The following is a 14668-nucleotide window of genomic DNA, read 5'->3' on the forward strand; positions in this document are numbered from 1 at the left end:
CACACACACACACACACACACACACACACACACACACACACACACACACACACACACACACGCACACATGCATGCACGCACGCGTACACAGACAGGGCTCATGAGAACTCCTTCTAATGCATACATGGGCAACGGGTGGCCCGGGGGCCACATGCGGCCCCCACTTTCACTTAATGCGGCCCGCAGGTTAATACCAGAATACTGATGTATTATTGATTTCAGCTGTTACAATTCCAAACATGACCTGCTATATTAGTAGCTGAAAATGTTGCATTTCAGGATTTCAATTCAAAAGAGCCAAAAATAGCCGATCTACAAGCTCAAAACGCATCGCAGCGCGATGCGTTTTGAGCTTGTGGATCTGCTATTTTTGCTTCTTTTGTATGAGCTGTGACAAAGTAGGACGTAATATGCAATGTGGCCCTCTGGAGTGAGGGTGGAAAAATAGTAGCACAAGTCATGCAAAAAAGCAGTCCATCTGTAACCAGGTGTGGTTATTTCATTAAAACCTACCTAACCCTTCTATACGTACTGTGCAGTGTGCATGCATGGATATGCTATTCATCATCTGGGTAAGGCAGGCAGTGGACCTAAAGCAGCACATTAAAAACTACACAGTATAATGCATTTTTTTTTTTTTTTTTTTTTAATATTGTGAGTAATATTGATATCGAGGTATTCAAGTTTTCCTAATATCGCCCAGCCTTAGACCAAAGCTATGCTGCACTTAGATCATTCTTAACCCATTTAGACTTGGAAAAATACCTAAAAAGGTCTTCTAAATCCTAATGGGAAGAAATGGGAAAAACTATTCTGCATGGTAGTGGTAGATTTCCGGGTTCTTTGTAATGCTACTGACTCTTGAAAACAAAGCAATGCATTGTGGTTTTGCCTACTTTAGAAGCCATGACTGGAGTTGACAGGCCCTTCTTGATATCAATCAAGTCACATTAATCCATGTGACAGATGCCAAAAAGAGGGGGTTTGTGATCCCCTGATGTGAAGTTAAAAACTCTACAGTCCAAACTAGACTGAACTCTGTTGAGGTGCCAACTTGCTCCTTGTGCACGCGTGGCCATATATGGCCTACTTGTGCGCCAGCAGAGCGTGCAAGTACTACTTACGGTGCTGTTTGGTGCCGTCTGTATGTGTGTGGGTGGGCAAGTTGGCACTCTGTCGAGGTACCAACTTGCGCCTTGTTATTTACTTGTTGGTGGTGATGTCACCAAGAACGCTGCTCCCTCATTGGCTAATGGCCCTGCCTTTGTACTGTCGATTGGATACAGACAGCACAGAAAGTAGTACTTTACAGATACAACAGATATGATTTATATAAAGTCCATAACAAAAGAGCATTTATATAAATTCCATATTAATAAAGCCAGTTACCTTTGTACCCTCCACAGATGTACACCATGAACCTCCTCTTCTGAACACACATGGGCGGGACTTCCTCCTTCCGACGCGGACTGGCGGCCGCTTCATTGGACGGCAGGCGACCGCTTCCTGTCGGCGGGACGACTCCTTCCTCCTCCCGCCTGGATTGAACAGGATTTCCATCAGTGGTGTAAAGTAACTGAGTAACATTTAAGTACTGTGCTTTAGATTTAGTTGTTCTTATTTATTTACTTAATACAGGAGGATTTCCAATTTTCTGTATTCTACTTCTACTCCACTACATCCACGAGACAAGTACGTATTGACCGAAAGTATAAGGTCGCGGGTGCAAGCAGACGAAATGGGTTTCCTCAGACGGGTGGCTGGTATCTCCCTTAGAGATAGGGTGAGAAGTTCAGTCACCCGAGAGAGACTTGGAGTAGAACCGCTGCTCCTACACTTGGAAAGGAGTCAGCTTAGGTGGTTCGGGCATCTAGTACGGATGCCCCCCGAGTGCCTTCCTAGGAAGGTCCTCGATGCGCGTCCCACAGGGAGGACCAAAGACCAGATGGAGGGATTATATCTCCACACTGGCTTGGGAACACCTCGGTATTATCCCTGAGGGAGTGGATGAAGTTGCTCAGGATAAGGAAATCTGGAGGTCTCAGTTGGAACTGTTACCCCCGCGACCCGATTCCTGATAAGCGCTTGAAGATGGATGGATGGAAGTACGTATTGCATTTGACTCCACTACAATTATGTAAAACCTTTACAAAAAAACATACACCACTTCAACCATAGCGTATTCGCTATTTTCAAAAGATTTCAGACATTTGAAAACTTGTGAAATGGGACATTTTGCATAATGAGTACTTTCTAATGTTGGTACTTTCATACCAATACTTTTGTACTTTTTTACTCAAATACATTTAGAATTCCGGACTGTTGCTTGGAAACAAAGCATTTCTAAACTTGTATTAGTGTTGATGCTTTCATTAAACGTGAGTACTTCTTCCCGGTGGCGTGGCGTCATGGTGGTCCCCGGCGTCTCCCTCTGTCCCCTCCCTCCTCCAGTGGTCCTGCTCTTCGTCCCTGACGCCCACCACCACCACACTCTTCTTCAGCACGCTCTCCTCTTCTTCCGTCGCCCTCCGCCGTTCGCTCACCTCCGGTAGGATCTGGAAGGTCCTCTTGTCCTGTCAGGACCAACCATTGGGGGCCAGATTGATGAATGTGTATTGTGGTGGCAGAAATGTATAGCTTACCAACTATATGTATCATGTACTTGTTTGAACAAACTGCCTTTTGGCTCAGAGGCTTTCAGCCTTCAGGAAGTAACCAAAAATACACACATATTTACACAAATGTGCACATTTGGGGGTCTCTTATAGTAATGTTAACTCCATAGACACATACAAAAAAAATCACACCCAATGTGAAGTGAGCGGTGGTTGTGCTTGCATAACGTCTTCAGACTAGGATTTGAGTCTAGGATGTACAGGCTATGCTACACACACACACACACACACACACACACACACACACGTTTTGCTATGGCAAAACGCTGAGGAAAAAGGCTACAGACACACACCCTGCCACTCTATGGAGCGGTTTACCACCGCTCAAAAAGTACAAAACTATGGCACCACATCTTTAATGAGTCAGTCGTGTAGGGCAAAAGAAAATAAGAAAACTACCGTGCAAAAGAGGGGCACGGCACGTCTACTCCTGAGTTTTAGCCTTCATCTTCTTCTTCTTCTTTCGTGTAGCCATGGTTCTCAGTTCCCACCTGAGGTCGTGTGGGAGCTCCGACTGCTCCAGACCGTACTGAATAACTGCCAGCTTGCATAACGTCTTCAGACTAGGATTTAAGTCTAGGATGAACAGGTCATAAGTGAGTGTGTGGGTGGTCGTGTGCTGTCCATCAAATGTCGGGTTGGTCCCTCCAACAATGATGATACGATCTCCCACCATGCAACAGCACATGGAATACGTCTGAGGTGGGCATTTCCCCTTGGTCTCAACCTTATTCCAAGAGAAGGTCTCCGGATTGAATTTCCACATATCAAATGTCAGGTTAATGTTGTCACCGCCAAATATGTACAGCTCTCCATTATAGGCAAAGGCTGAATGACCTCCGCGTCGTACTGGACCAAGCTGTGAAGAAGGTGTGCTCAGCCAGCAGTTGGTCTCTGTGTCAAATACTCTGACGCTGTTGTTCCCCTGGTTACCAGAGCCCCCAAATACAAACATCTTTTTCCCGATGATGGTGGAAGAATGACGTCCTGAAAGAGGTGGCTGAGGGCCTCTGCTGTTAATTAGAGACCAGACCATTGTGCTGGTGTCTAACTTGTAGATGTCGTTAGTCCATCTGGTTTGGGTCCATCCTCCATGGATGAACATGACCTTCACAAGGACACAGGCTGAGTGCTCATCCCTTGCTTCTGGTACAGTCCCAGAAACCTTGGGTTTGAACCATCTGTGAGCGTCGACATCAAATGCATGAAGCACATTGTAGTATTGACGTAGCGAGTATTGGTCGCTATACCCTCCCCAGATGTAAACGACATCTTCTATCAGCACAGCTGTGTAGTCCATGAGCCTGTTGGGAATCTCAGTGTCCCCACTGGTCACCGGGGACACCTTCCTCCAAAGCAAAGACACTGTGTTGAAGATGTACACTTCAATATGATCACTGCTGGGGTACCCGCACCCTGTGAAGGCGTACAACTTGTTTTCAACTACCACAGCAGAGTTGTAATTCCTACGTCTCCCTTTCAGATGTACTGTCCAACGAAACATTATTAGAATGCCGATCTCTTGCTCCAAACCGCTAAATGCTGTTTAGTTTCTTGTACAGTCCTTTTTAAGGACAACGACATGGTTTTGGTGATGTTGTGATGTCGTTACGTGACTGTGTCATTGTGTAGAGCTAGGACGCTCCCCAAGTCAGGCCTCTTCGGTCATTGACCATGTTGTAGAAACGCCTGGAAAAGCACTTTGATCTAGCCAATAAGCTTAGCTTAGCTAATAATAAATAATAAATAGAAATACCGTTCCTATGAAACAGTGTGGGCTCGCAAGCCTCACATGTAATACCATGTATGGGCACAAAGATCTACCCTTTGGCTGCACCTCATTGGCTAAGGGCCTGTGTACAGTCGGTACAAAGGCAGTGTCTTACGTAATTTTTGAGGAGAACTTGACTGATAGATTACATCATTTTTGAGGAGAACTTGATAGTATAGATAAATAATGAAGATAACATACGTGTACTTGCTTTCAGCGAGCCCACAATAAACCAACAGCACACACGTGGCACCAAGCACATTAACATTATATGATCTCTTCCAAATGGAGCCTGCGGTAGTTCTTTTATTTGTGGAAGGCAGGATGTGTTGTTGCTATCTCCCTGGACCCAGTCTTCATTAAGCAGTCAATTCATTCACACCCCCACAGAGCAGTCCGTCCCCTCATGTTCATTCTCATTGGCTACAAGCTTAATTCTCATACGCCCTCTTACCCACAATGCAATGCACAATGCATCACATTCTATTTAAGTAACTTCCTGTTCTATGTTCATTCTAGAATGTTTAGCTGTACTACTGGTTGTGCAGCTGTGTGTGTTAAAAAATCCCTCCACCTCCCCGTCCTCCTCCCTGTATATGTAGTTACTCATGTTATATGTATGGTTTACAGATTGTTCTGTGTTTTATGGATTATGTATAATCTCAGTACTGTGTTCTATGGATTATGATGTGATCTCAAAACATGTTATGGATTATGATGTGATCTCTTGAATCATGTAAATGTAGTCATGTTATATGTATCGTTACAGATAGTACTGTGTTCTATGGATTATGTATAATCTCAGTACTGTGTTCTATGGATTATGATGTGTAATCTCTTAAATCATGCAACTGAAGGTTCAATGTTATGTGCATGTTATCTGTATATCATGCTTTGCTCTGGGGGAGTTTGATATATCAGATTATGGCTCATGTTCGAGCAGATAATTTGATTATCACAGCAGAGCTACATCGCCAAACTAAGGTGCAATATCATTGCATAACTGGTTATATCATTGCAATAAATGGTATGGTTAATATTAACTTGTGTTGTTCATCCTGAGCTGAAACATATAAAAGAACTTCTAATTAGGTCTCTTCCCTAACGCCTGGCACAAATGTCACACAAACCCCGGCATCACTCAAGGTGTCTGGTAGACCAGACTACCAGAGGAAGAGATGCCTCCACCCCAGACTTGTGTTTCATATCCTGTGCGTCCTCCTCAGTCCCTCTTTTTGAGCTGTGATAACCGCTCCTACATCTGGCTTTGTCTGTACGTACGTACCTACCAGTCAAACGTTTGGAAACAGCTTCTCACACACGTTGAACAGAAGCTGTGTCCAAACTTTCGACTGGTAGGTATGTCCCACCCTATCCCACATTGGCCAAGCCTCACAGACGCTTTATGAAATGCACTCATAAATAACACCGCTCACTTCACTCTGTGTGTGATTTTTCTTTCTTCTAGTTCATAAAATTATAGTGAAATTCTGCACTTTCAACCTGGCATCCGTTTTGTGTGCACGACACGTCGTAGGTAAACAAAGCAGACCTGCAAGGTCACATGCACCACGTCACAACGTGACCTTGTAAAATGTAGATCTGCTATACTGTATATCTCTGCTGTCGGGCCGAAACCTCCTAACTCCAAAATGTTCCTTTTTGGGAAAATGGAGTTAGCATGTTTTGACCGGAGGGCTTTTTATTACTTTTCATTGGTTCAATATAATTGGTTATGTAATACAGGCTACAGACACACGCACATTGCTATGGCAAAACGCTGAGGAAAAGTGGCTACAGATAGTGGTTACAGATAATTGGTGATGTAATATGGCTACGCACACACACATATTGCTATGGCAAAACGCTGAGGAAAACACATTGCTATGGCAAAACGCTGAGGAAAAGTGGCTACAGACACACGCACAGCCACTTAGGAGCGGTTTACCACCGCTCAAAAAGAGAGGGCCAATCAGGTGGAGCTGGTTTGGCAGAAAGGGTGGAGTTAGGAGGTTTTGTCCCAAGCACTTTTTACTACTTTCCATTGGTTCAATATTATTTTAACCAACACTCAGATGTAAAGGGTGTTCAATAGCCCTGATTTATGCCAAAAAAATCAAAAACCTCAAAACTGGAGTTAACACATCTGTTGCCATGGCTTATTTCTGTCTGTACTGTGCTCTTGCCATGTTTTTGACCAACTTCGAAGACAGCCTCAGCATTCAGTTTTATCGTGACAAAATCACACAACACACCGAATGAAAGAGGAGATTCTCTAGTTTCACCCGGTCCAAGAACCATGTTTCTACGATGTTCGCTTCTGTATTTATAGGCCAGACAAAAAAAAAAAAGCGGCCAAAAATGACCCCTTTTTAGACCTTGTTTTGAGAAAAACAGCTTTTAGTGAATGATACTGTATCAGGCTGAAAACTCACTTGATCTTTTTAGCTTTGACTTCAATGACTTCAATATTGTATTTACAGTATTTTTCCTTCAAAGAAATACAAAAGAATAAGACAAATAAGTGTTTTTTATTTTGTTTCTTTACCGTTTTCAATCAAGTGTATTCTTGCTAGTTCAGTGTTTCTCTGGCTTGTTCACATTGTTTCTCACATTGTGCGTGTGCGCGCGTGCATGCGTGCGCCTGTATGTGTGCACGTTCACAGTTCAGAGTCTGCATGCGTGCTTGTGTGCGTGTGCATGTTCACAGTTCAGAGGCTGCGTGCGTGTTCACAGTTCCTCCAAAGGGAAGTCAGTAGGCTCCTCTGCACGAACCACTACCTATAAATATAGAAAAATAAAATCCATTTACAATACAATGTGTCTCACACGCACGCGCGCGCACACACACACACACACACACACACACACACACACACACAGACACACACACACAGACACACACACACACACACACACACACACACACACACACACACACACACACACACACACACACACACACACACAACAATACATGTTCTCTATCCCTCTCTCTCTCTCACACAATAAAATACATTTCCTCTATCCCACACACACACACACACACACACACACACACACACACACACACACACACACACACACACACACACACACACACACACACACAATACATTTTCTTTCTATCCCTCCCTCCCTCCCTCTCCTTCATTTATCTCCTCCCTCCCTCTTTCTCTCTCTCTCACACACACACACACACACACACACACACACACACACACACACACACACACACACACACACACCCCAAGAGAAAACATTTTCTCTCTCTCTTCCTCCCCCCTCCTCTCTCTCTCTCTCACACACACACAAACCACAATAACCGTTTTACTAAACAATAATCTTACCTTCAGGGGCATCACGTGACACATGATGGTCATCATCATTATCTCCAACAGTATCGTCTGATTCTGAGTCTAAATAAATAACAGATGGGAGGGGGAGAAAAGCACAAATCAATTTACACCTTTAGCCTAAAAGTTTTAGGGGTTTAGAAGACACATTTATCCTACCCAGAGCAACTTAGATTATAAAACATACATTGATTCATCTGACGATTATATATAGGCTATATATATATATATATATATATATATATATATATATATATTCTGAGAGCTGAATGGACTCTCCGACATCTGTGAATGATTGAATAGATACATTCTAAATGTAATCGTGGATCACTACTATACCGGCAGTTCGCGATACAAATACAACTTCAGAAACAGAAGGGGGGGGGGAGAAAGAAAGAAACATTTACCTAACGAGCTGCTGGTTTGGCACGTTCACGACGGGGCCTGTGTGTGGGCTGCGGGCCGTCCCCGCAGCCAGCTGGGGAGAAGCGACCGGGTCCGCCTCTGGTGGTTCTGGCTCCGGTTCTGGCTCACAGAAACCTCCGACTCAGTGTCAGGCCTCGGAGCAGAATGCTGTATTGGCTGTATAGGGCTCTCTCATAGGGCTCGATCATCATGTCCACTCGTCCAGGGCTCAGTGGGTCAACCCGCGGTCGCGGTGTTGCGCTGTTGCGCTGAGTCGGATTACCTCCGTAGTTGAAGTTGGAACCAGACAAGAACGCGATCCACAGTGAGGAGAGGCCGCCGTCCGATGGCTCCACTATGGACGCGTACATATTGCATTCTGCTCCGAGGTCTCTCGCTCTCTCTCTCTCTGTGACAAATGTCCGACTACAACTCGCTCAAACAGGTATGTTTTAGACTCCATTATATAGGTTCAGGCGATGGATTCTTCCTTTGATCGTGGCTGTTTGTTTTGTATTCCAGGGTCGAAGGAACGCAAAAGTAGATTGTCTAGCTGCTGCTGTAGCGCCACCGTCTTTTGACATTGTTGTGATGACTGATGAAGTAGAAAATGTTTGTCACAGTGACCCACTAATGCCAGGACATTCACAGCAGCCCGTGATAGCACTAGAGTTAGTTGTGATGACGATGATTATGAGGAAGAATATGTTGTTTGTCACCGCGACCGACTAATTCCAGGGCTGCATAGCAGCCCGTGATCTAGAGTTATTGTTTTGACCTGGGGGAAACACCCTGGCTCCAATCCATTGGTTTCACACAACAGGGCTTCCACTAATCTGACAATAGCGCCATCGTGTGTAATAAAGGTGCAATTGACTAGCCTAATGCACGGAAAGCAGTTCAAAGCAGTGAAATGCATTTCTGGTTTAGAGTGAGTAATGAAGTTAGATATTTGAGCCATTTGAGCCATAGTTTAGCAATATTGTGGTTCATGGGAAGCATTTGTATTTGTTTTTGCTCACATCACTTGTTGAATATGTGATTTCTGACTTTTTTTTTATCACAGAAGCACCAAACTTTGTAACAAGATGGGGGAGAGTGTAATTAACCTAATTAAGTAATTAAACCCAAACTCGGGAAACTCGGGGTTGGCACAGCGGTCTATTTGAAATCAAACTCGGGAAACTCGGGGTTGGCACCATATGTGTTAAGAGGTTTTGGCCAGACATTAACAATACGCTATGTTTAAACGGTTTAAACTGCTCTGCATCTGCACTGCTATGACACAAACGTCTAATCTCTCTTTTGGGTCTCGAGCTAAAACGTTTGGGAACCACTGATTTAAAGTTATTTTCAGTCAGTTCTAAACAAAATGGCTGTTATCTCAACGTTTTCCTCACAACATAATCACTAAAATATGCTATAAATATAAGGTGCTGGGAGTGAAAATTATGAATATCGTCGCTGTCAGGCAAAAACCTTGTATCTCCAAGTTTCAAATGTGTATGTATTTTTTTGGTAAAGTAAAAGCCCTACTTCATCATACAAAAGTGTCACACAAGTAGTGAAAATAGCCGATCTACAAGCACACCGCGAGGTGTGCTTGTTTTCACTATTTTAAATTGTTTTTAAAAATAATAACACAAAAAGAGAAGACATACAAGGTTTCCACCCGACAACGACGATATAATGTAGTCGTGCCTCGGATTTAAAAATATATATATTCATGGGGTGCCCTGAGACAAAAAAAGTTTGGGAACCCCTGATCTATTGTGTATGTTTAATCATTTAACTGAATTCACTACTCTGTGAATTAAATTGATTTCACAGCAGCTGATGTAAGTAATGTCTGTCTGTCTGTCTGATCACCTTATCAGAGTTGACAGTCTTCATCACGGGGTGATGATGATGATGAGGCAGAGAGTTAGAGATCACCACATGCTGGAGTCTTCTCTGGGACGTTTGGTTTTTGTTGTCCTAAAAAACACAAACACACACACACACACACACACACACACACACACACACACACACACACACACACACACACACACACACACACAGTAGTGAAAACAGCAGATCTACAAGCACAACGCCTCGCGGTTCGAGGCATTGTGTGCTTGTAGATCGTCCGTTTTCACTAGTTCAAATCATTTTTAAAATGATAAATACAATACTGGCTTTCAAGCAGTTTCAAGGGGCACACTTGACCCTTCTCAGGGGCACACCAAAGGTCCCCAGGCACAGTGGTTGAGAAACACTGATCTAAATGACAATACTTGTTTCTGATATTTAAACATGACATTACTTGATACACAGATGTTTCTATCAAAACCAGATTACATTATGTAATAGAATTAACACTATGTACAGATGTTATTATCTAAACATTACCTGATGAACAGATGTTATCATCTAAACATTACCTGATGAACAGATGTTATCATCTAAACATTACCTGATGAACAGATGTTATCATCTAAACATTACCTGATGAACAGATGTTATTATCTAAACATTACCTGATGAACAGATGTTATTATCTAAACATTACCTGATGAACAGATGTTATTATCTAAACATTACCTGATGAACAGATGTTATTATCTAAACATTACCTGATGAACAGATGTTATCATCTAAACATTACCTGATGAACAGATGTTATCATCTAAACATTACCTGATGAACAGATGTTATCATCTAAACATTACCTGATGAACAGATGTTATTATCTAAACATTACCTGATGAACAGATGTTAACATTACCTGATGAACAGATGTTATTATCTAAACATTACCTGATGAACAGATGTTAACATTACCTGATGTACAGATGTTAACATTACCTGATGAACAGATGTTATTATCTAAACATTACCTGATGAACAGATGTTAACATTACCTGATGAACAGATGTTAACATTACCTGATGAACAGATGTTAACATTACCTGATGTACAGATGTTAACATTACCTGATGAACAGATGTTAACATTACCTGATGTACAGATGTTATTATCTAAACATTACCTGATGAACAGATGTTATCATCTAAACATTACCTGATGAACAGATGTTATCATCTAAACATTACCTGATGAACAGATGTTATCATCTAAACATTACCTGATGAACAGATGTTATTATCTAAACATTACCTGATGAACAGATGTTATCATCTAAACATTACCTGATGAACAGATGTTATCATCTAAACATTACCTGATGAACAGATGTTATCATCTAAACATTACCTGATGAACAGATGTTATCATCTAAACATTACCTGATGAACAGATGTTATCATCTAAACATTACCTGATGAACAGATGTTATCATCTAAACATTACCGGATGAACAGATGTTATTATCTAAACATTACCTGATGAACAGATGTTATTATCTAAACATTACCTGATGAACAGATGTTATTATCTAAACATTACCTGATGAACAGATGTTATTATCTAAACATTACCTGATGAACAGATGTTATCATCTAAACATTACCTGATGAACAGATGTTATTATCTAAACATTACCTGATGAACAGATGTTATTATCTAAACATTACCTGATGAACAGATGTTATCATCTAAACATTACCTGATGAACAGATGTTATTATCTAAACATTACCTGATGAACAGATGTTATTATCTAAACATTACCTGATGAACAGATGTTATCATCTAAACATTACCTGATGAACAGATGTTATTATCTAAACATTACCTGATGAACAGATGTTATTATCTAAACATTACCTGATGAACAGATGTTATTATCTAAACATTACCTGATGAACAGATGTTATTATCTAAACATTACCTGATGAACAGATGTTATCATCTAAACATTACCTGATGAACAGATGTTATCATCTAAACATTACCTGATGAACAGATGTTATCATCTAAACATTACCTGATGAACAGATGTTATTATCTAAACATTACCTGATGAACAGATGTTAACATTACCTGATGAACAGATGTTATTATCTAAACATTACCTGATGAACAGATGTTAACATTACCTGATGTACAGATGTTAACATTACCTGATGAACAGATGTTATTATCTAAACATTACCTGATGAACAGATGTTAACATTACCTGATGAACAGATGTTAACATTACCTGATGAACAGATGTTAACATTACCTGATGTACAGATGTTAACATTACCTGATGAACAGATGTTAACATTACCTGATGTACAGATGTTATTATCTAAACATTACCTGATGAACAGATGTTATCATCTAAACATTACCTGATGAACAGATGTTATCATCTAAACATTACCTGATGAACAGATGTTATCATCTAAACATTACCTGATGAACAGATGTTATTATCTAAACATTACCTGATGAACAGATGTTATCATCTAAACATTACCTGATGAACAGATGTTATCATCTAAACATTACCTGATGAACAGATGTTATCATCTAAACATTACCTGATGAACAGATGTTATCATCTAAACATTACCTGATGAACAGATGTTATTATCTAAACATTACCTGATGAACAGATGTTATCATCTAAACATTACCGGATGAACAGATGTTATTATCTAAACATTACCTGATGAACAGATGTTATTATCTAAACATTACCTGATGAACAGATGTTATTATCTAAACATTACCTGATGAACAGATGTTATTATCTAAACATTACCTGATGAACAGATGTTATCATCTAAACATTACCTGATGAACAGATGTTATTATCTAAACATTACCTGATGAACAGAAGTTATTATCTAAACATTACCTGATGAACAGATGTTATCATCTAAACATTACCTGATGAACAGATGTTATTATCTAAACATTACCTGATGAACAGATGTTATTATCTAAACATTACCTGATGAACAGATGTTATCATCTAAACATTACCTGATGAACAGATGTTATTATCTAAACATTACCTGATGAACAGATGTTATTATCTAAACATTACCTGATGAACAGATGTTATCATCTAAACATTACCTGATGAACAGATGTTATTATCTAAACATTACCTGATGAACAGATGTTATTATCTAAACATTACCTGATGAACAGATGTTATCATCTAAACATTACCTGATGAACAGATGTCGGCCCACGGGGGATGGCAGGGAGTGTCACTGCCTCTCTGTCAACCTGAAATATGATTTTTAATGATCGATAAAAGAAATGCCACAGTGAAGTATTGATATTCTAGAGAAAGAGCTAGAGATACTTCACTTCACTATTGCACTTCTAATGATACAATGTTTCGTAATTTAGTCTCAAAGGACAACTTTGTTGGGTTCATATTTTAGATTGCAATTAGAGAAAAGAAAAAGTGAGTGTTAAAATGTTTTCATTTGAATTGTTCTATTGTTTTATCGCGTTTACCGTGCTAAAATGTGGGGCATGCTTACGCATGGGGGCATGCAAGTTTTAGACACAATAAGCTAGCAGTTTCTTTATTGCTATTTACAGTAACACTTCTAGCCCCCATAAGTCACATCCAACCATGAAAGGTTGCGTTGTATCTTGGGAATGGGTTTATTCTGTGTAAAATGACATATTTAGACACTTGTACGAATGCCCCCAAACACTGAAATAAGAATCTCTAAAACAATAGAAAGAAGTAAATGAAATCATTTTAACACTCATCTTTTATATTCTTTAATTACAATCTAAAATATGAACCCTTGTTGTAAAAAACTAAAGTTGTCCTTTAAGACCAGTAATTCAGGCTTTTGCAAATCCCGCCCCATTCTGCCCTGTTACTATGGTGGGACATTAACCCTGGGCAGATTGTTTTTATAGTGGCAGTGAATGGGATTTTTTTTTTCATAGCCTCATTATTGCAATTTAAAGTACCAAAGGAAAAACATCTAGGTGATATTAATAAAAAGGGAAGATAAAGGTACAGTAGTTACATTGCAAAACAGGGGGTTTCCCCGAAAATATATGTTTTAATTTGTTTAATCCCAGTGGGACAGAATCACTATTGCAGATTATGTTATAGTGGAAGTGGATGGGATTTTTTTTTCCCTTCATAGCCTCATTACAGCTATATAAAGTACCAAAAAAACACATCTACGTGATATTAATAAAAAGGGAAGAAAAAGGTACAGTAATTACATAGCAAAACAGTAATTTTCCCCCGAAAATATATGTTTTAATTAGTTTAATCCTCTGGATCAGAGAGAGAATAGAAATAGAAGGAGAAAGCGCATTGCATCTTGGGTAGGAAGAGGAGAACTATAATCTGTTCTCCTCACATAATAGGCTGGCTTTTCGTAATTCTGCCCATTTAAAATATATGTACCCAATCGTAACAAGTTAGACCATTGATAAGGTCCATGTGAACTAGTCTGTTGAAGCTTATTCATTACAATGATCGCAAACGCTATGGTCGCGAGCGGCCTGGCCGTGCTCCGCAGTGCGGACAGC

This window comes from Nannobrachium achirus (assembly GCF_963921795.1).
Source record: "Nannobrachium achirus genome assembly, chromosome: 14".
Classification (NCBI taxonomy): domain Eukaryota; kingdom Metazoa; phylum Chordata; class Actinopteri; order Myctophiformes; family Myctophidae; genus Nannobrachium; species Nannobrachium achirus.